At 41.3% G+C, this 22,969-nt stretch overlaps 1 long non-coding RNA gene across 1 annotated transcript in view; it reads left to right on the forward strand.

Annotated features, from left to right (window-relative positions):
• Nucleotides 1–22,969, forward strand: part of LOC133661568 (uncharacterized) — a 195,055-nt gene that overhangs the window by 13,262 nt on the left and 158,824 nt on the right. The gene's annotated exons all lie outside the window — the stretch shown is intronic.

Here is a 22,969-nt window from a genome sequence, read left to right on the forward strand (position 1 = left end):
GGGTGTCTGATCATCTTTGCCTGGTCGATAAGTCCTTTACAGTTACCATTTTTAGACAAGATCCTAGTGTTGCAGTACAAAGGCCAACCCAAAAACAAAAAACAATAACAATGTGACGTTGGCTCACTATCTTGCACATATGTTTATCACTCGTTAGCATTTACTGTATGTTTGTACTGATATTATTGATATATCGATTTTTTTAATAAACGTGTAACCTATCGATTCATTTGTTTGATTAATCAATCAATCAAATAAAACAGACTTACTAGCCTTAATGTGACTTTCAATAGTTGAAATAAACAAATATTTATCTAATGATCTTTCTTCTTATGAATTGCACTTTTGCAATGGGAACATCATTATATAGTAATTAATTACATTGAAAAAAGTGGGGAAAAAACTGTGTAGCTAGGTAATAAATAATAAAGAATTAAACTAAACAAAAAGACTGATAAAGTGTGATAAATTGAGTGACAAAGTATTCAACAAGTTAACATATACACATTCAAAAAAGTATTTGAGGATGGGTGTTTGATTAACAACTTATTTAATAATAATAATAATACCTGGGATTTATATAGCGCTTTTCGAAGTACCCAAAGTCGCTTTACATGTTAAAATTTGTATTAACATTTGAAACTGTAGATGCTAACATGCCCTCACATGTGTTTGAATACATAATTAGTTATGCAAGTCAAACATATAAGATGACGTTAGCTGCCAAAATGGACTATTACCTTGTTTCTGCTTTGTTTGCTGCGCTTTAATGTACATGATCCTTTCTTGTAATGCATCATCGATGTAGTACGAATGTAAAATGCTAGCTCTGTTTGACAGTGCAAGCATTTCACCACAATATTTGTCTTTTTCAGTTAGAAGTAATGGCAAAATCTCTCTCATCTTCTCTGAGCTCTTTGCTCTGTTTCCGCTTTGTTTTTTTTGAGCCATCTCTCCCTATCCGCACTGCCCCCGTACAGTACATTTTTCAGTTATTTTACTCGTTATGTTAATCATTGGAGCAACAAAATACAAATCAATGCTTTTTTCTAATCAAATGATTCGATTTAATTGACGCATCGTTGCAGCTCTAATAATATTGACTAATGAACATTCATGCGTCACATTTGTTTCTTCATGCGCAGCTGTAAAGGCCGAGAAAAGTCCAGCCTGTGTGGCAGTAAAACATTTTCCTTTGTCTGCTCTTCCTGGAACACCACTTAATAAATGTGACAATAATAGCAAGCTGGATCAACACAACGTCACGTCACTGAACAATTTAGGCTGTTATGTCACATTTGAAATTGGCGGAATATTGCCTCAAGGTGAGGGTCACCATAGAAACACTCGATTGGTCTTCTTGCGTCAGCGTCTGCCTCAGCCAAATCACATATCCTCTTTTTTTAACTAGACAAAAACCTGTTACTTTACCTTTCAGAATCTACTTTTGATGCCTACTTTTGTCACAGCACCGCGGTGTGTGGAATCCCTTGATTCAATGCAATGTTTAATTTTGCATCGTATATCAGCATTCTGCGCTTACTGCAAAAATGGGAGGGACGATGAATAATTTACAACTGCAATCAAGGTTTATTTCAATCACTGAAGGGAGACCTTGACCCTGCTCATGTTATCGTTGTCGTAAAATTTTGGACTGGTTTCTGAGAAGAAAGGCGATCATGCATTCGTTTGTGCTGATATTCTTTCCGTTCTCGCAATCCTGATTTGTACTTGCATGTAGTCATGCCGTAATCATGAAAACACAAAGTGACACGCTCATCTTTTCTTTGCGTAAACCATTACCGCCACATCCTGAAAATATGAAGCCGTCCTCGCACTGCATCCAGAAATATACTCATGCGTAATAATACAATTAGCGCAAACACAGAACTGCGCCTTACTCCTATTTGTATGCACAGATACAAGCACACAAATGCATACGGTGCCCTATTTTTCTGCATAATGATGCTCTTCATGATTCTGAACATGATTCTTGCATTGATTTGAGCATCTATCACGCACACACCAAATAATTGGCACAGAGTTATCAAAACATGTTTATTCTGTGAATTACCTCAGGCCACCGCTGATGGTGTTAGGAAAGAAGGAGGTGCAGTAGTTTGTTCAGCACTCGCCTTTTACTGCCCTACATCTGTCAAATTGTTAGGAGCACCATAAGTGAGCTTGCCAAAGCAGGAGGCCAGGAGTGTGTCTGCATAGGCACGAGGGAGTTGGGGGTGAAGCTTAGGCACTAATGGTGTGTATGTGTTTGTGCGACTGTCTGGTGCAGTGGCTACAGTCTGCAGGGGGTCTGTTCCCCTTCGTCAACAACTCGCCTCGAACAGCCAATCGGATAACGCGCTAAAATGACCACCCATGCCCTGACAGTAACCTCTACACACACACAATGAACAACAAAGCATACACATACACACTTCACTTAAGTGCCAGAGGACACGCAGCAGAGACATTCATGACACTGACCTCGTTTTTGTGTGTTTGTTTGGCGCGGAGGGGGAGGCTGTAGACAGACATGCATTAGCGGAAGAGCAGAGTCTGCGCTCCCCCACGGCCGAAAACGGTTGCTGATAAAATGTGGCGTGAAAAGCTTCGGCCTGTTGTGGTCCACCGGCCTAGGCCCATCTTTGTTTGGAAGGAAGCTATCATGAAATCCTCTCTAGGCAATAGGATTCAATCACCTGCGCCTATCTGTATTGTATCTAAGGTTGAGGTGGACAGGCGTCACATGCTGTCTCTACAATGACACCTTACTCGTTAGAGTAAAAATATGCGGGACATGCTACTTTTGTCTATGCATTTGCTTTGGTTAATTTGTACACTGTTGTCCTCACTGTTGATAACCACAAACACAGACAACAGTCCTTACCAGGCCATTTGTACTAGAGCACGGAACGTTTGGCTAATAAGCGCACTGAATCTGATTTTGAATTTCCATTTGGATTTACAGAATGACCGATGCAATGGCACAAAGCAGATTCTTTAATTAAAAACCGACATAAATCATGTGCTCTCCTTGCAAAAATTAAAGACCGCTGCGATTTTGCTCAAAATAATCAGAATGACTTCTAAGCGAGACTAGAAATAGTTCACATATTCAGATACATTTATTTATAAAGTAGAATAAAACGTTTATTAATGCGATCACCCTCTTGCAGGTTATTGATTACAATGGGAACCTTGTACAAAACAAATCATTACGACGCCAAATAAAACAAAAAAATTCCGCAAAGTCAATGAAATTGCAGTAAAACAGCTGACTAGATGTGATGGGACAAGCAAAAAGACCCTGGCATGAATGTACAGTGTAAGTACAAGCAAACAAGGGCCATTAGCGAGAGGGGGAATTGCTCCCAAGTCCTAAATACGGTACATATGACCAAGTGTGAGTATGCTTAGCGACTAAGAGACAGTAAGGTGGGATAACTGAGGCTTTTGTCAACTTGCATTTTGATCTATGGCCTTTCTTTGCCTATTTTAGATCTAAGTGAAGACAGAACAAACGCTAGTGAAATACTGCTTGGTCATAAGTCAATGACTAACTGTATTGATTTTAAAAGGTTCACAATAGACCTAATCACGCATACCTGGTTTTCTGTTTTGTGTAGATTTACCACTGTGAAATATCTTGTGTTTAGTTGCTAGCCTGTAAATATGACATTATCCACCAATAGTTAGCTGCAGATTGAGTTATTTTCAAACCAATTCCTTAAAACTTGGTTCTGTAAATTTGATTGAGATGTCTCCCAAGGATTTTCTCATTTATGTGTCCTATCAAATTAAGTTTCATGCTGCTCTCTGCTGCTCCTGTTCAACGATCAGGTTTTGAACATGATTTAGTGAACCACTTGGACTCAAGGGCGTGTAAAAGCAGGACTGCTACAATAGACCTTGAGGTCAGAACCATTTTCTTTTGACATCACATTTCATAGGCGATGCAGATAGATTGATTTGGCACTATGAAAGCATATTAGAGGCGATGCAACACCTATGAGGCACACACACAAAGCCATACATTTTCATAAGGTGCACATGTCAATGTAAATGTCTGCAATGTATTGAATGGCCAGAGTGCTTCTCTGTTGCTTTAATATTCATTGTGATAGCGACTGAAAGGGCTGCCATTTCGGCTGGTCTGTTTTACGCTACAGCCACTGATCTGGGGTTTCTTTGCATCCTGCATTGAGGGATTATGACAGAAAATCCCAGCACGCTGAGTTGAGAATATTCAGATGAAGTACAGACAGTGGCTGATTGAAGGTGTGGGCGCAGTTGGGCTAAAGATGGAATTGTCTTTTAAGACACGCTTACTGAATATAGGGAAACAGTCTGGTAGACTTTGTGCATCATGGGACATTGTGCGAGTGAGCGTATTGCATACATCTGTCTCATCACACCCCCCACTAATCCCATAAACCACTCCAGCCTCATCTCCATCTCCTCCCCTTTTTGCCTCAATTCATCTCCAGGTGGGCCTCCCCACTGCCTGCTGCATGCATGTATTAGTGCCTACTTGAAGTGAGGCGCCCTTCATACGTCCTTTAGTTTCCATAACAGTCAGCGGGACCGTCGTGTAGCATTTATATTTGCCGATCATCAGCGACGGTGCCCCCATCAAGGTGCCGTGAATTTCATTTATTTTAAGTGTTCGCCCTTCCAGTTAGAGGCAAGATGACATGACATGGGAATTACCGTTTGAAATGTATTAGAGTACTGAAGAGCAAAGGTTTGAAGATTGTCCAGAATTTCCTCTCTGGAAGGGAACCAAATGCTACATAAGTACAACAAATTTACAAGAGGATCCAATAAGATTTTAAATAGATTTTTCAGTTTTAAATTGCGCAATCTGGATCCAAATTTGTTTTTCAGTTTGAGTTACCACAAAGTCTGATTGTCCAAAAGACAGATGGTTAAATGTGTAAAATGTAAGAATGTCCTCTGTCATTCTCCTAGCTTTCCCTAAAATGGAAAATGTGGCTTGCAAGGAAACCAGTCAACTGCAAAAATGTTTATCAGTGACTATAAAACACGTTTTTCCATAAAATTTGTTTATGGTCATTAAGAGGGATCCTGATGGAAAAAGTTTGTCTGAACTCTGCCAGTGCATTGATTTGTCTCTGAAGGGATGAAGGTTTTAACCCCTTTAAGTGGGATGCTGGGACTGGGGAGGTGGATTAAGGCGCGACACGCTCATTTACTGTATGAAACTGATTAAAGTCAACAATGTTTAGTGCTATTAATCCCAAAAACACACGCGAGCGACAACAGACAGCGGCGCAGCATTTTCAGTGGACAGAAGGATGCTGGGATTAGAAGTGCGGGGAGTCTGGGATCAGACAGACGTATAAGTAGAAATGGATACTGGATTAACTCACACACATACATATACACTTAGAGCTTGTTGATCCATCGAATTGAGGTGGAAGTGTATTTTAGAAAGATGGAACATGGGGATTCCTGCCTTTTGCTTTCATTAAGACAAATAATATGATAACCACAAAGGTGTCAATCTAGCCCTTGCTTAGCCGCTCTTTCTAGGCACTCATTTAGTTCCTGCTTTTTGGATTTGGCGTCAACAATAACAAAGCAAGCTGCCTGCGCTTTGTCTGAGTAAAAAATCTAACAAAATTATACTGATTTGTGGCATCCCGGCGTAGGTAAAGTATGTTGTTTACACCTTAGGGCGTACTTAAACGAGGCCAATCGTACCGAGCTTTACCCCACTTTGTTTCTAGAGTAAAGTATGTGTTAAAGTTTGCCTCCTTTGGCACACTTGGGAGATGTGGGCCAAGGCCAGAAGTGGCTACATTTACTCTGTTACATTTACGTAAGCAACTTTCAACTACAAAAAATAGTAGATGTTTTTGCATGTTTTAAATGTGCATATGGGGGCCATGGTGGGTTGTTTTTTTATGCATGTGGATTTGGTGGTGGGTTGTTTCGCTTCCGGTTTATGTGGTGTCGCGCGGGATCGCTTCCTGTTAGTCCGTGTTTGTCTGTTTCGGCTTCGCGCTGTGGGGTTTGTATCAATGGTTTTATGCGGGGGTCAGCGCAGATCGGTTGTTTGTGCGTGTTTGGATTGGGGAGTGGAGTTTCTTGGTGGGGTGTGGCGTTGATGTCTCTTGTTTGCATGCTGGCGTTTGGGCTGACTAGCGGACTGCCGCTGGTTGGTCTTCATTGTTTTGTCAGTGTGGTTGCCAGTCGCATCTTGTTGGGGGTTTTGCAGCAATTGTCTTTGCTGCTGTTTGCTTGTGGTGCAGCCGCCTGTGGCTGCTGAGTCCGGTGCAAGGGGGAGGCCGCTAATGTGGTCTGTGGCGGCACATGTGCCTGGTAGTTGTTGGGACTGGCCGACTTTCCGGCTTTGTTGTCGTTTGTCATCATGTTGGTTGGCTTGTCTGGTGTCGGCCCGGGCCTGCCCTCGCACCCTGCCGTGCTGTCCTTTGAGCCTGATGTTGTGCCGTCGTCTGGGTGCAAGCTTGTCGGGGGTTGTTCCTGAGGGTTGCGGCGTGGGGTTCTGGGGCTGTATGTATCTGTTTGTACATATATATATACTATATATATATATATATATATATGTGTGTGTGTGTGTAATAATTATTATATTTGTATATATATTTTTATTTATTTATTTCTAATTACTTCCTAATATTATCATAATTTTTTGTGAGGGCGTTGAGGACTGGTGTCTCCCTCGGGGCCTCTTTGCCCCACAGGAGCCAGCGTTCCAGGCTGCAGCGGCCGGGCTGCGTGTCTTAGGCCACTGGTTCCCGCCACCCACCCCCTTTCGGAATCGTGGCTCGGTCAGGGCCTACTCGGTAGAGTACGCGTGCGCGGTCTGTCGTGGTGCCTCGGTGTGTCGTGTTGCATGCGGTGGTGTTGCGCGATGGTTCGCTGCTGGGGTGGCAGCCATGTTGTTGTCGTGTCTGTTATCTTCTCCTTTTTTTTTCTTTCCTCAGGGGGAGGCTCAGCCAGGGCAAGTGGTGGATGTTCCATTTCCATATATGGATTCCCGTCAGGGGTGGGGTGGGTGGTTCCTGTGGCCCCATGCTGGGCGGTCCTGCTGCGGCCGACTTGAGTGGGGCTGGCCCCACCATGCTTTCAGTCCTCTCGTCTGGCTGCGGGGAGTCTCTGGGACCCGCTGGGTGGGGCGTCCCCTCTCTCTGCTTGCGTTGGGTGTGGTCTCTCGCTGGCTTGGGGGCTGGTTGTTTCCTGCTTCTACCGTGCCTTGTCCTCTGCCAGGCGTGTCTGTCTATGGCAGGGGTCGCCAACCCGTTGGTCACAATCGACCAGTCGATCTTTTGGACCCTACCGGTCGATCGTGAAAATATTAGTAATAAAAATAATTTATCAATATGACATATTGACTATTCAGCTGATTTGACTATTTCCCAACCCGGAGCGTGACCAACAGGCATGCATTTTAACCCCTACACACGCCCGCATGCCTCACCTCTTTTCAGCCTCACATCCCGCTGCTCTTGACACTTCTGAATAGCTGATTTGACTATTTCCCAAATCGACCTATGACAACCATATGACTCCCATCCCATATGTGACATAGGATGAACAAATATAGTACAGTACTAAGACTATAGTGGCCACAAACAGTTAGCTTCTATAGCAGTGGTGCCCAAAGTGTGGCACAGGGCCCACCTGTGGCCAATGACTCATTTGCCTAGGTACTTCAGAAAAAAACAAAAACACCAGCAAAAATTGGGAAAAGAGCAAGGACAATGAAAAAAAGCCAAAATGTTGACATCAGCCAATAACACAAAGCTTTGTCTTTAAAAAAACAACAATATAATATAAAATATGTTATTTATGTATATATATACAGTACAGGCCAAAAGTTTGGACACACCTTCTCATTCAATGTGTTTTCTTTATTTTCATGACTATTTACATTGTAGATTGTCACTGAAGGCATCAAAACTATGAATGAGCACATGTGGAGTTATGTACTTAACAAAAAAAGGTGAAATAACTGAAAACATGTTTTATATTATATTTTTTTCAAAATAGCCACCCTTTGCTCTAATTACTGTTTTGCACATTCTTGGCATTCTCTCGTTGAGCTTCATATGCATACCATACAACCCTTAAAAAAAAAAAAATAAATAAATAAATAAATATATATATATATATATATATATATGTGTGTGTGTGTGTGTGTGTGTGTGTGTGTGTGTGTGTATGTATATATATATATATATATATATATATATATATATATATATATATATATATATATATATATACAAAACCCAAAACCAGTGAAGTTGGCACTTTGTCTAAATCGTTAATAAAAACAGAATATAATGATTTACTAATAATTTATAATTTTCAACCTATATTCAATTGAATACACTGCAAAGACAAGATGTTTAACGTTGGAATGGCAAAACTTAGTTATTTTTAGCAAATATTAGCTCATTTTGAATTTGATGCCTGCAACATGTTTCAAAAATGCTGGCACAAGTGGCAAAAAAGACTGAGAAAGTTGAGGAATGCTCATCAAACACTTATTTGGAACATTCCACAAATGAACAGGCTAATTGGGAACAGGTGGGTGCCATGATTGAGTATAAAAGCAGCTTTCATGAAATGCTCAGTCATTCACAAACAAGGATAAGGCGAGGGTCACCACTTTGTGAACAAATGCATGAGCAAATTGTCGAACAGTTTATGAACAACATTTCTCAACGAGCTATTGCAAGGAATTTAAGGATTTCACCATGGTCCGTAATATCATCAAAAGGTTCAGAGAATCGGAAGAAATCTCTGCACGTAAGAGGCAAGGCCCGTGACCTTCGATCGCTCAGGCGGTACTGCATCAAAAAACGACATCCTTGTGCAAAGGATATCACCACATGGGCTCAGGAACACTTCAGAAAACCACTGTCAGGAACTACAGTTGGTCGCTACATCTGTACAAGTTAAAACTCTACTATGCAAAGCAAAAGCCATTTATCAACAACACCCAGAAACGCCGCCGGCTTCGCTGGGTCCGAGCTCATTAAGATGGACTGATACAAAGTGCAAAAGTGTTCTGTGGTTTGACGAGTCCACATTTCAAATTGTTTTTGGACACTGTGGACGTTGTGTCCCCCGACCAAAGAGGAAAAGGACTGTTATAGGCGCAAAGTTCAAAAGCCAGCATCTGTGATAGTATGGGGGTGTATTAAAGCCCAAGGCATGGGTAACTTACACATCTGTGAAGGCACAATTAATGCTGAAATATACAGACCGCGTGGGTTCCCTCCGGGTACTCCGGCTTCCTCCCACCTCCAAAGACATGCACCTGGGGATAGGTTGATTGGCAATACTAAAAATTGGCCCTAGTGTGTGAATGTGAGTGTGAATGTTGTCTGTCTATCTGTGTTGGCCCTGCGATGAGTTGGAGACTTGTCCAGGGTGTACCCCGCCTTCCGCCCGATTGTAGCTGAGATAGGCTCCAGCGCCCCCCGCGACCCCGAAGGGAATAAGCGGTAGAAAATGGATGGATGGATGGATATACATACAGGTTTTGGAGCAACATATGTTGCCATCCAAGCAACGTCTTTTTCATGGACGCCCCTGCTTATTTCAGAAAGACAATGCCAAGCCACATTCTGCACGTGTTACAACAGCGTAGCTTCATAGTAAAAGAGTGCGGGTACTAGACTGGCCTGCCTGTAGTCTAGACCTGTCTCCCATTGAAAATGTGTGGCGCATTATGAAGCGTAAAATATGACAACAGAGACCCGGGACTGTTGAACAACTTAAGCTGTACATCAAGCAAGAATGGGAAAGAATTCCGTCTGAAAAGCTTCAAAAATTGGTCTCCTCAGTTCCCAAATGTTTACTGAGTGTTGTTAAAAGGAAAGGCCGTGTAACACAGTGGTAAAAATTGCCGTGCCAACTTTTTTGCAATGTGTTGCTGCCATTAAAGGCCTACTGAAATGATTTTTTATTTATTTAAACGGGAATAGCAGATCCATTCTATGTGTCATACTTGATCATTTCGCGATATTGCCATATTTTTGCTGAAAGGATTTAGTAGAGAAAATCGACGATAAAGTTCGCAACTTTTGCTCGCTGATAAAAAAAAGCCTTGCCTGTACCGGAAGTAGCGTGACGTCACAGGAGCTAGGATTCCTCACAATTCCCCATTGTTTACAATGGAGCGAGAGAGATTCGGACCGAGAAAGTGATGATTACCCCATTAATTTGAGCGAGGATGAAAGATTCGTAGATGAGGAACGTTACAGTGAAGGACTTGAGAGGCAGTGATGGACGTATCTTTTTTCGCTCTGACCGTAACTTAGGTACAAGCTGGCTCTTTGGATTCCACACTCTCCTTTTTCTATTTTGGATCACGGATTTGTATTTTAAACCACCTCGGATACTATATCCTCTTGAAAATGAGAGTCGAGAACGCGAAATGGACATTCAGTGCCTTTTATCTCCACGACAATACATCGGCGAAATGCTTTAGCTACGAGCTAACGTGATAGCATCGTGCTTTAACTGCATATAGAAACAAAAAAAATAAACCCCTGACTGGAAGGATAGATAGAAAATCAACAATACTATTAAACCGTGGACATGTAAATACACGGTTAATGCTTTCCAGGCTGGCGAAGGTTAACAATGCTGTGCTAACGACGGCATTGAAGCTAACTTAGCAACCGGACCGCACAGAGCTATGCTAAAAACATTAGCTCTCCACCTACGCCAGCCAGCCCTTATTTGCTCATCAACACCCGTGCTCACCTGCTTTCCAGCGATCGGCAGAAGGACGAAGGACTTCACCTGATGCGTTTGGCGGCCCGGAGACGTAGGAAGTCAAGGTGAGGTCGGCGGCTAGCGCGGCTAGCGCAGCCAGCGCGGATAGCGCGGCTAGCGCGGCTAGCGCGGCTAGCGCGGCCAGCGCGGCCAGCGCGGCTAGCGCGGCTAGCGCTCCAACAAAGTCCTCCTGGTTGTGTTGCTGTAGTCCGCTGCTAATACACCGATCCCACCAACAACTGTCTTCTTTGCAGCCTTCATTGTTCATTAAACAAATTGCAAAAGATGTCCAGAATACTGTGGAATTATGAAATGAAAACAGAGCTTTTTGTATAGGATTCTACGGGGTACCATAACTTCCGTTATACTGACTTCGTCACGCGCATACGTCATCATACCGCGACGTTTCAGCCGGATATTTCCCGGGAAATTTTAAATGTCACTTTATAAGTTAACCCGGCCGTATTGGCATGTGTTGCAATGTTAAGATTTCATCATTGATATATAAACTATCAGACTGCGTGGTCGGTAGTAGTGGGTTTCAGTAGGCCTTTAAATTCTAAGTTAATGATTATTTGCCAAAAAAAATTAAGTTTCTCAATTCGAACATTAAAAATCTTGTCTTGCAGTCTATTCAATTGAATATAAGTTGAAAAGGATTTGCAAATCATTGTATTATTTATTTATTTTCGATTTACACAACGTGCCAGCTTCACTCGTTTTGGGTTTTGGGTTTTGTAAAAACAGTATTTATGTATGTATGTATAATGTATATATGTGTGTGTGTGTGTGCGTGTGCGGGTGTATATATATATATATATATATATATATATATATATATATATATATATATATATATATATATATATATATATATATATATATATATATATATATATATATATATATACGTATATTTGTGCATATCCTAACATTAGCCAGCCCTGTTACACACACACAGGCATATACACATACAGGCGCACACGCAGGGACCCGAACACGCGTATTCACACACACACACGCACACACAGATACGCACGCCAACGACAATTGTTGTGTAAGTACCATTAAACACTACCCACCTTCGGCCAAGACTAAAGCATCAGTCAACAGAGTTGAGATGGCTTCCTTGTAGCTAAGGCGGTTGTGGGGATATTTGTGTGGTGTCGCATCTGCCCATTGGAGTGGTGGGCTTCTCCCATGCCGTGCATTCCTGCGCCGCGGTGCATGTTGTCCATTGGTCTACTTGTGTCGGGGGGGTAGAAGCACACATAAAACACCCCAGCAGACAAATGCGGAATGGGGTTGTGGTAAATTATTGTGGAGACAAATGTTTTCTCTCCGTGCCTGGGATCAGGGACTGAACGGAATATGAACAGCAAGTAAACAAATAATTCCCAGTGTGCTGTGAACATGATTAAGAGTATGTGGGATGTTGGATTCAACTCCATAATTCCTCTCATAAGGGAAACATCTGCTGTCCTTCTATATTCATTTCTCTTATTATCTCCCTCAAGGTCTGCCTTCCTTCCCATCCTTTCCAAACACCTTTGGCTTTTCAAAGACTCTCAACCACAGCGGTGAATCTTTAGGGAAAAAAACAAGGTCATTCCACTTTCTGTGAAGAAGAAGAAGTGCTGAATAAAGTAACTGCCGTGACCTCTTTTTGCTCTCCTGTAAAAACTTGTGCCTGCATGCAGTATACTCGCCTGTGTTCCCTGTCGGCATATTTATCTTTTTTGATCCATGGGTTTTGTACTGAATCGTCGAGATGTAAAAAGCTGTGGCGCGTTGCAGAAGATCATCCATAGCCAACGTTGCCAAAATGGCCTCACAATGTGCATGAATGCTGTGACCTTCTGAGAGGGCAGACCATTCCTCTACACATTGGCTCAAGTAAACAAGACTAAAAGAAAATAGCATATTAACATTTGTCATACAATAGAATAAGTCTTCAGTTTCAGCTAAACAATAAACTCAGATCTTTCGTGCTTCTCTTTTGCCTTCACCTAGAAGGATGAAAACGTCAATATTTCACGGTATAGATGCACCATGCCTACCACAGAGACGCAGTGAAACATGAAAGTTCTCTTTGAGGCTGCATACTGTATGCGTGGCCTACTTTAGAATACCATTAAATTATTTGCTGGTTAGAAGGACTTTATGAACGCAGAAGCGAGTGGTCAGGTGTGTTCCTAGAGTGGATGGGTATGTTAAAAGTACCAGAATGGGGGGAGAGGCTACATTTAATATTTGTATTACTTTATTTTAAAGTTTCCACTTGGTTAATATACAGAGTTGATGCAAATACGTGCGAGCAGTGGCGTGATTCACTTGGTAGTTTTCTATAATGCAGCATAACTTGCATTATTTTCTATAAATGTATTCTACTCAAATAACACACTCGCCTGATTTTCTTTGTAAGTTTATTTGAAGGATTCAAAATGTTCATCCCTTGTTGATTTGTTTGTGGTCTTTGTCAGTACATATTTGTGTGTGGATCAGTGGGATAGCTTAAAACCAGTTAAAAAGCAATTTTACATTTTAATCTGAACACAATGAATATTATAATTCATCAAGACACGAAAGCAGCAGGCGCGACAAGCCGGCTTAGAGTTTGATTCTGTACAAATATTGAATTGTTTGTTTTTCCGAGTATCGTGTTTGATGTGTGCATGAAACCTCTTAATTTCAGTCAATATTGTGTTCATCAAGTGTCTCTTTCAAGGGAAATTGGAGCAGGAGACAAATTAAAGAAGTTCAACATGATTTTCCCAGCAACCAAACCAGTTTAAAGAGAACTAGCAATGTTCGGAATCGTAACCAGTGGCGTTTGATGTGTTCTGTTTACAGCTTTGCTGGCTTATTGTACTTGTGATTGTAAAATGTATAAACTAGGGCTGTTAAACAATATTGAAATGATAAAATATTGATTCACATTTTGTCCGTCGTTAACTTTTACTTAATCGTGAATAATTGCAGATACGTTTTTATTTACCTATTTATGTCTGTACCTTGCACAGATAGTTTTCAAGTTTTTAATACTTTCAACATGGGACTGAAAATGTGTCTGCTTTATGTAATTTTTGTTTATTAAACATTGTGCTTTTGTAGAAGAGCTCAACACAAAATGGAAACGCACACTATTTTACATACACATACAGCAACACTTTCACACACATACACACACTATCTCTCACACAAGCATACACTCTAACACATGCTTCCCGCTTCTGACATAGACTCACTTTTAAAACACACCTGCTATAAGACATGTCTATGAATGTTCTCATTCATCCAGGTCATTGTCATTTCAGGGCATTCAATCGATCGCAACTGGACTGTTTGGTTTGTCTAAGAATACGTTTCGCCGCTCATCTGAGTAGGCCTCTTCAGTTCGTGCTCATAGACTTAGATTGGTCAGATCTAGTCCAGCGGCTGGTGCCAAAACCCCAAATATTTGTACTCCAAAAACCAGGAGGGTGTGCCTGGTCAAGGATGGTTTGCCCTATCAGAGTGAGAACAACAACTGTTTTGATGCAAACAAGTAATCCTAACTGTCAAAGCCAACGACAGTCGTTAAAGTTTAATTTCCCCTAGTTGGCATTGAGGGATTGTGTGGCAGAACGATCGCTGTGGGTCGACTACTACCAGTCCAAAATAGTCGGAATCCCCCACGTAAGCATTCCATTCAGTTGTAGACAAATGGCACAAATTGCATTCCGGTTGCCTTCTGTGACCAGAATGTTTCCAACTCCTGTTATTTGTTGGAGGCTAAATTGCAGAGTCTTTTAGGAATGGTGTAAAGAACAGTGTAGTATGTGGGGGACAGGTGGTGTCGCAGACCCCCTCCTCTGTTCAGGGATGTTTTTTTCAATCTTGACTGGTGCTTCCTAAAGACCGGACACCCCACACCCACAAAAACAATCTGGTGTATGCTATCCAGTGTAATGATGAATGCACCGATTCATATATTGGGGAAACAAAACAACCACTAAGCCGACGCATGGCACAGCATAGACGGGCAAAATCTTCAGGCCAAGACTCAGCTGTCTACCTGCACCTCAGGGAGAAACAACACTCCTTTGAAAACAAAAATGTTCAGATTCTGGACAGGGAGGATGGATGGTACAAAAGAGGAGTGAGGGAAGCCATCTATGTCAAGGTTGTTGACTGTCGTTGGCTTTGACAGTAAGGATTGCTCGTTTGCATCAAAACAGTTGTTTTTCCTCACTACGATAGGGTGAAACCATCCTAGCCCAGGCATACCCTCCTGGTTTTGGATTGTGAATATTTGGGGCTTTAGCACCAGCCGCTGGACTAGATCCGACCAATCTAAGTCTATGAGCATGAACTGATGAAGCCTACTCGGATGAGTGGCGAAACTTCTTCTAAGACAAACCAAACAGTCCAGTTGCGATCGATTGAACACCTACTATACATGACAATAACAAAAACACCTGCAGTTAAACTTATCAGCTTATCTCCATGTGTCAGTCTTCCTAACAATCAAAACATGCAACTATTTCAGAAGCCCCTTGTCCTCCACAATATTTAATTAAAGCTTATGTATCCCATATAGCGATTGCTGTTGAAAGTATATTGGTTGTAATTGCCTTTGTCGAAGATACTACTCTTTGCACCAGTTAGCTACTAGCTGCTGGGAGCTAAGAAGTGGCATTTAAAACTACACTTACTGAGGTGATCACTCAATTCACAGCAATAGTAAATGCAAATAACAGTTTTTGTCGAGAGAACAACCTACCAGGGCTTTGAAGCTAAACTTGCCATTCAGTATGCCCTTTGTATTTGTCCATTTCTCCTGGTTGTTGGTTACTGCCTGTGGTTTAACATCCGCTGGTTTTCCCCCGGTATGGACCGAGTATCACACAGGACGTGCGCGCATTAATTAAAATAGTCCCTTTTAAAGAAATATTTTGTTCATTCGTTCTTATAGCGTTCATTTTGATAGCCCTAGTAAAAACGGAATGGAATCAGTAAAATATAGCCACCAGGAGCAATTATCAAATTTGAAGTGGTTTACAAAAATATATTGCCACATTTATCTGTGCAACTGAAATTACAACAGTGGACAGATATGTGTAGTTAACCAATCACCTCCTGTGTCACATCACTTATCCAAACAGCCGATTGATTATTAAGCACAAATGAATCCCGTGGGACACCATTCCTTGTTGGGTTGTGTATCCAATGCTAGCAGATGCAAATGTTCTGGACGCGTTTTGGCATCAGAGCACATACTGTATGAGTATGGACAAATCTACCAGTTGCTGAGGGTGGAAACTGCCTGGCCGTCTGCCAGCTTGCGGTGAGGGAGTGACTGCTCTACATTGGAGGGTGTGCGCTTACTGAGGGGGTAAGGCTAAAGGTGGGGGTGGTAAGATGAGATAAAGCCAGACAGATGGACCAGACAATAAAGCATACACCCAACATTCATGTCAACAACACCCAACCCTCTTAAACCTTTTCTACATTCTCACTCCTCTGGTGAAAATGTTTTCCAAAAGTGACAACTGCTGCTCCTCAACAAGCAGCAACAAGAACAAATGTTCCTCTTCTATTTTGTCTCTGCGATCTGAAAAGACGTAAAAGAAGCAGAGTGGGAATATGTCAGGTCAAACTCTCATAGTGCTGTACCTTCCTCATGCTTTGGAAAGCTTATCTCATCTTACATATCTCAGATTTCTCTCAACCACAAAGAAAGTTTTGTTTTTCATTGGTTCTTTTAAAACCCTCGAATGAATTGAACACATCTTCGGAGAGGGGAAGTTTCACCAACAACATTTTCATGAATATAGATAAGTATAAAATGCTAGAAATTCCACAGTGATTTGTTATTTTGATAGTTTATGGCTGCGGCTCTGCACCAACGTTTAATACATTCTCCTCTGGTGTACATTCTCTTTTTGGTGTGTGCTCAGACAAAGCCAATCAAACTGTGCTTGGGCTCACTTAACACCACAAATTGCACACGTTTGGCTTGTGTGAGTGCTCTGATCCGTGCTCAGGTTCTGCACACTTGCCCTCGGGTACAATTAGAAAAGGTGGGCCTGGGCCACACATGCATGTGAGCGACATAGCTAAGTCATAAAAAGAATAATGAGCTTTGGCTCCTTGTAAGTTCTTAAAGGGGAACTGCATTTTGGGGGGAATTTTGGCTATCTTTAACAATCCCTATGTAAGACAGGCACACATGTTTTCCTTTTTTTATGCACTCTAACTCATAAATAAATGTTAGCAAAAGTCAGTAAACAATAGACTCAATGGGAGTCGCTCTAATTCTGTCAAAGCGCTCTAAACATAATTCATAAAACCTTCATCATTGTTATATATACATGCTGTAAATATATTTGTAATGTAGCAACAGGCACATTCATAATAACATGTAGAATTTACGTATTTTGCTCATATTAAGCATACAGCGGAACATTAATTTCATAGATAAATCACAATGTTCTCTTTTTCCTTCAACAGAAACACTGATTACTACTCACGACAGGCTTTGTGAGAGACAACTAACATAATGAAACAACCACTTACTGTACAAACTCGGCTCTCACTGCGATGCCGACAAATGGGATGTTCATATCTTCCCGTTTAGATGAAGAATTAATCCATAATCCTCGCACAGGGTTAAAAGAAAGGTAGGTGCAAACAAGCGTCTTTTCGTGTCTTTTTCGCCATCTCTTGGTCTAAGTTGGCTGTCAAAGTTGACCAACTTCTCGGTTTATGGCCACACCCTACTACTATCCAGGTGAGAGGCATAATTTATAATCTAAAATTAACATTCAGAGGCGAGAGAGCAGCACTCCAGTTGATGATGTCAATATAGTAGCATTACCTCTCTGTGATAAGCGCGCCGCTAAAAGTAAGTCCTAACGTTAGCGCCACAAAATGTAAATGGAGTATTGGTGGTGCTTTTTGGACAGGGTTTTTTTGTGGGTTTTATGACGTCTTGACTCCCATTAACTCAATTTTACCTGACTTTGCTAGCGTTTATTCATGAGTTAGAATATAAAAAAATACATATGTGTTTTTGTCTTGCATAAAAATTGTAAATGATAGGCAGAATTCCCCGAAAAAAGTGCACTTCCCCTTTAAAAGGCCTGTTTGCAACCTTTACGTGGATTCCTCAAGGGCGTTAACTTTTCACAATGTTGTAAGCATTATACCCTGACATCTTCCGATTTACGTAACTACGTCCGTATGTAACACACACGCACATGATCTCGATTGTAGTAAAGTTTAGCTATCAACGTTAGATATAATTACATTTATAGCCTATAATAACAACAGCATGACTGCAAATTATTAGTTGCTTCTCTTAGGACTGCTTTTGTGTGTGTGTGTACGTGCTCCCTGCTTGAGAAAGCGGCGAGGAACAAGCTTAAAAATGCCAGACTGATTGAACAGACAAGCAATTTTTATTCATAATATTTAGTATTTGTGAAATATATAGACACTTGGAAAAATATATATGTTCTGTTAAACTACTGATGGTAACATACGCTAACCGGTAGTGTTCTTGTTATATTTTTTGGTTAAAAAAAGGTAACTTTAAGCACAATAAAAGACTCAAAATAATCCAAAAGTCAAAACCTATAGCATGCTCGCCCACTTACTACTACATTTATGTGCATAATATACATTTAAATATTGTAATTGCAAGTATTTGAGGACAGCCACCACCTTCCATATATAGAAACAATCAGAATGATAACAAATAATCCACAAAGTCAGGGAAATAAAGTATATTTATCTGTACAGTAATCTATTTATTTATATCTGCACCTTATTGATTTTTTATCCTGCACTACCATGAGCTAATGCAACGAAATGTTGTTCTTATCTGTACTGTAAAGTTCAAATTTGAATGACAATAAAAAGGAAGTCTAAGTCTAAATACATCAGCAGTGTAGAAGTGAAGGAACAAGCAAAATGCTGAAGCATTAATGCTAGGTGTGAGCATAGGCCAGTAGAGGCCACTAATGGTAGACGGAATCGTACTCAAGACCAGTACAACCAATGGCCTATGACAAACCCGGGCAAAATACGGCCCGTAAGGTTTTTCAATCCGTCCCGCCAGAAGTTTCCAAATAAAAATTTTTCAGACCTTTAACATTGAAACTGTATCCGCCATTATGATGTAGGTCTTGAACTATAGAAAGTATTTTAATGGTTGAAATCTGCGCTTTTGAGTGATATACGTGTTATTACGGTATTCTACGTCACAACAGCGCCAGACAGACAAGGCACAAAGCAGAGTGGGCGTTTTTTTTTTTACAAAGCGGCCAGCAGGAGACACAGGTGTCAGGGGGACAGACGCGAAAGCATATTTTTACAACAAAGTTCTGCAGAAAAGTGATGTGATATATCAGTTTGTGGGTGTTTTTTACCCTATGCGTTCATATTTAGCTGTTTGTTGCGTTTTGCTTCATTGTAAAAGAAGTAGATAGAGGAGGTGGTCTGGGAAGTAAAAGAGGAGCGACGTTCATATGTTAATATTCAGTAGTTTATAGTTTATATTGTAAATGTGAAGTGAAGTGAATTATATTTATTTAGCGCTTTTCTCAGGTGACTCAAAGCGCTTTACATTGTGAAACCCAATATCTAAGGTAACGTGCGGAGTTCCCCAGGGTTCGGTTCTTGGCCCTGCACTCTTTAGTATTTACATGCTGCCGCTGGGTGACATCATACGCAAGTACGGTGTTAGCTTTCACTGTTATGCTGATGACACTCAACTCTACATGCCCCTAAAGCTGACCAACACGCCGGACTGTAGTCAGCTGGAGGCGTGTCTTAATGAAATTAAACAATGGATGTCCGCTAACTTTTTGCAACTCAACGCTAAGAAAACGGAAATGCTGATTATCGGTCCTGCTAGACACCAACATCTATTTAATAATACCACCTTAACATTTGACAACCAAACAATTAAACAAGGAGACTCGGTAAAGAATCTGGGTATTATCTTCGACCCAACTCTCTCGTTTGAGTCACACATTAAGAGTGTTACTAAAACGGCCTTCTTTCATCTCCGTAATATCGCTAAAATTCGTTCCATCTTGTCCACTAGCGACGCTGAGATCATTATTCATGCGTTCGTTACGTCTCGTCTCGATTACTGTAACGTATTATTTTCGGGCCTCCCTATGTCTAGCATTAAAAGATTACAGTTGGTACAAAATGCGGCTGCAAGGCTTTTGACAAAAACAAGAAAGTTTGATCATATTACGCCTATACTGGCTCACTTGCACTGGCTTCCTGTGCACTTAAGATGCGACTTTAAGGTTTTACTACTTACGTATAAAATATTACACGGTTTAGCTCCAGCCTATCTCGCCGATTGTATTGTACCATATGTCCCGACAAGAAATCTGCGTTCAAAGAACTCCGGCTTATTAGTGATTCCCAGAGCCAAAAAAAAGTCTGCGGGCTATAGAGCGTTTTCTATTCGGGCTCCAGTACTCTGGAATGCCCTCCCGGTAACAGTTAGAGATGCTACCTCAGTAGAAGCATTTAAGTCCCATCTTAAAACTCATTTGTATAATCTAGCCTTTAAATAGACCCCCCCTTTTTTAGACCAGTTGATCTGCCGTTTCTTTTCTTCTCTCCTCTTCTCCCCTGTCCCTTGCGAGGGGGAGTTGCATAGGTCCGGTGGCCATGGATGAAGTGCTGGCTGTCCAGAGCCGGGACCCCGGGTGGACCACTAGCCTGTGCATCGGTTGGGGACATCTCTGCGCTGCTGACCCGTCTCCGCTCGGGATGGTTTCCTGTTGGCCCCGCTGTGGACTGGACTCCCGCTGATGTGTTGGATCCACTGTGGACTGGACTTTCACAATGTTATGTCAGACCCACTCGACATCCGTTGCTTTCGGTCTCCCCTAGAGGGGGGGGGTTACCCACATATGCGGTCCTCTCCAAGGTTTCTCATAGTCATTCACCGACGTCCCACTGGGGTGAGTTTTTCCTTGCCCGTATGTGGGCTCTGTACCGAGGATGTCGTTGTGGCTTGTACAGCCCTTTGAGACACTTGTGATTTAGGGCTATATAAATAAACATTGATTGATTGATTGATTGATCTAAGTTACATTTTTAAACCAGTGTGGGTGGCACTGGGAGCAGGTGGGTAAAGTGTCTTGCCTAAGGACACAACGGCAGTGACTAGGATGGCGGAAGCGGGGATCAAACCTGCAACCCTGAAGTTGCTGGCACGGCCGCTCTACCAACCGAGCTATACCGCCCCGATAAATCCCATATTCTTTAATTACATTCATATTGTGGGTATCCAATTTAGTTAACAACTGTAAAAAAATCTTTAATTACATTCATATTGTGGGTATCCAATTTAGTTAACAACTGTAAAAAAAATTCATTTTTGTATCAGTGTTCCAAGAAAAAAGGGAACCAAGCACACTATTGTACAGCTGATTTTTTTATATATATATATATATATATATATATATATATATATATATATATATATATATATATATATATATATATATATATATATATATATATATATATATATATATATATATATATATTTATGTATATATATATATATATATACATACATATATATACAGTACATGTTTTTTTTCTCTCAACGTGGCCCCAGAGTCAAAATATTTGCCCACGTCTGGTCTATGTTGTGTACACCCTAATTTTATGAGATGAGTTGTTTCACTGTAACCTTGCAACCAACAAGGCAATGCAAGTACAAGCTCCTTGGCAGGAGAACTGTCTTGACACCTATGAGCACTAAAACTCCATGCACGTGTCATTGCGAAGGTGTCTGCTGTGCATTCGAGGAAATTGCCTCATCAAAAAAGCGAGAGAGGAGACAGGAAGTCAGCCATTAGGTGTTGTTCACACCGTCACCACTTTCCTCCCAGCCACATGAATGCCCACCGTCCAAATGAGGCCTTTCCTCCATAAATGTAACCTCTGACATGCAAAGTGAGCAGATTGAGTCAGCTGCTTAAACAACATTTACAGTGTTGTGAGCTGGTTTCACCTGCTGCAATGGCTTGACTCACCTATAAGTCATGTACTGCTAAGTGCTGACACTTACTGTATGGCTCGTCCAAAAATGACAGTCCCTTGCAACGGACATCTTATGCTTGACTGTTTCTGGCCTCCAGCCGGCCACATGTGAAGCTGAATGTTGTTTTTCATATGAAAATGTGTAGCCTCAAGCCAAAAATAGCCTGGTGGTAAAAAAGTTGACAGGGAGAATGTGATGCAACATTTGTATCGTGTATCACCTTATGCAAGTTTATTCCCTTGAATGCTGCCCCCCAAACCACCGACCAAAGTAACAGGTGTTGGTACACATGTCCTTATATTGGACCTAATCTAATTTTGTGTCATTATTGACACTGCTTCACAAATAAAGCCTCTGTGGTTATTATCAGGGATTATTACGTGACTTATTATGGCTTTACTGGCCACTTCTTCAAAGAAAAGTAAGAGGACACATCTCTTAAATAATTCATCGACAACGGTTACAAATTATGTCTATAACATTTAAAATGTATTTCGATACTTTTTAAAATAAATGGACCAACAAACAAATGCCATTTTCGGCCTAATTTTAACCAAAAAAAAATCCTACAATACATTAAACATACCGTAATTTCCGGACTATAAGCCGCACCTGACTATAAGCCGCACCAGCTAAGTTTAGGGGAAAATACAGATTGCTCCATATATAAGCCGCACCCGACTATAAGCCGCAGGGTTTTGATGTGTAATTACTGTAGTATATAGGGGTTCCTGCTACCACGGAGGGGATTGTCGGGACAGAGATGACTGTTTGGGAACGCAAAGCGTCCCATTTATTAACTATAAATCTTTCAATCATTCAATCAAACTTTCACATCTTTGACATGGCGAACAGCATTCGTGCAGAGTACAAATAATACAACGGTGCAAAGTAATACAAAGTGCTCGCCTGTACGTTATCAAAATAACCAGCCTACCGGTATATGAAAAGTCAGTCTTTAATCATTGTGTCATCGTCTTCCTCCTGCGTACTAAAACCACAGAAATCCTCTTCGTCTGTGTCGGAGAAGAACAGGCCGTATATAAGCCGCACCCTTGTATAAGCCGCAGGGACCAGAACGAGGGGAAAAAGTAGCGGCTTATAGTCCGG

Source organism: Entelurus aequoreus, linkage group LG12 (assembly GCF_033978785.1).
Source record: "Entelurus aequoreus isolate RoL-2023_Sb linkage group LG12, RoL_Eaeq_v1.1, whole genome shotgun sequence".
NCBI lineage: Eukaryota > Metazoa > Chordata > Actinopteri > Syngnathiformes > Syngnathidae > Entelurus > Entelurus aequoreus.